Here is a 1,571-nt window from a genome sequence, read left to right as displayed (position 1 = left end):
TCTGTCTTGAATAGTGTTCCATGTGTGTTTAAAAAAAGTGCCTTCCACTGAGAGGAGTGTTCTATAAATGCCAGTTAATCAAGTTTGTAGCTAGTGTTTTTGTGCCTTCTATATCCTTGCTGGGACTGTATAACTTGGCAAGTCCTGAGGTCCCTAACTGAATTTTGGTCTAGTATTGTTATCACTTACTGAGTGAGATATTAAACCCTCTGCAATCATTGAATTGTTTATTTCTCTTTCTCATTCTTTCAATTTTTTGTTTCATGGTTTAGGGGCTCCATCATTAGGTGCATACATTTATAGTTGTTACATCTTCCTGATGAATCATGCATTTTATCGTGTTTTATGCTTTGTCTCTAGTAATATTTCTTGTCTTAAAGTCTTTGTCCCATATTTATTACAGCTACACCAGCTCTAATAGTTACTGTTTGCATGGCTTATCTTTTTCTCTCCTTTTACTTTCAACTTATTTATATTATTGAATCTAAGGGGTCTCTTGTATACAATATACAGTTAAAGCTTATTTATATATTCTGACAATATCTACCTTTTGAATGGAGTGGTGGTCCATTCATATTTAATGGACCCCATGTGGGATATATGGGAGATACAGGGAACTCATTGCCACATTTTCCCTCAAGTCCTGAGGTCCCTAACTGAGTCACTGTTTTCTTTCCACCATTCAGAGTCTTTCCTTTGTCTGTTGTATAATGTCCAAGGATTTTTGTTCAAAGAGGGAGGACTAACAAAGAATGGGGCTACCCCATCTTGACTGGAGTCAGAAGCCTGATAGTTGGATTTATTGGACAAACTTGATCCCTTTTGAGAGTAAAAGAGTGCGATGTCTGGATGTCTAAGCAGCAGGTACAAAACAGAACATAAGGTCTCCACATCTATAGTCCTTTTTCCTGATTAGTCAGAAACAGAAATTACTTTATCACTTTCACTCAAGTTCTACCTAACTTTTCAAGGGCCCGACACTACCAGATAGTGTTGATGGTCTTGCTTTGTTCCCTTGGGAACTAACTGTGGGATTACCATTCAGCACTTGTCCTTTACCTCTATGGTTAAAGCACCCAAGACAGGACAGGGGTTAGAACACTGGATGTAAGGAGGGAGGCTGCCACCAGCCTAAACATTTTCCTTCACTGATAAGATTTTGTGCAGCAGTGTCTCCAAGATTCTTCGCCCTTGATGCTCACTTTTTGAGGCAAGGCATGGTTCTAACCACAGATCTCTTGCTTTCCAGGGCTCCAAAATTTCTCTTAATTTTTAAACGTTACTACCCCATTCCCTCTTCCAACTCTGGCCCCTGTTAATCTATATTCTGTATTCCTATTTTCTGCCTGGCTTATTTCACTCAACAAGATGTCCTCAAGGTTCATCCATATTGTCAGAATTATCAGAATGCCATTCCTTTTTATGTCTGCATAATATTCCATTGGGTGGGTGTATTAACCACATTTTTAATTAATTGAGGTTTAATTTACGTAAGTAAAATTCACCTTTTTTGGTGTACAATGTGATTTTAACAAAAGCCAATAGTCATGAAACCACTACTACAAAGAAAA

The sequence above is a fragment of the Choloepus didactylus genome, chromosome 16, assembly GCF_015220235.1.
Source record: "Choloepus didactylus isolate mChoDid1 chromosome 16, mChoDid1.pri, whole genome shotgun sequence".
In the NCBI taxonomy this organism is placed as follows: Eukaryota; Metazoa; Chordata; class Mammalia; order Pilosa; family Megalonychidae; genus Choloepus; species Choloepus didactylus.
This window is presented reverse-complemented; position numbering follows the sequence as displayed.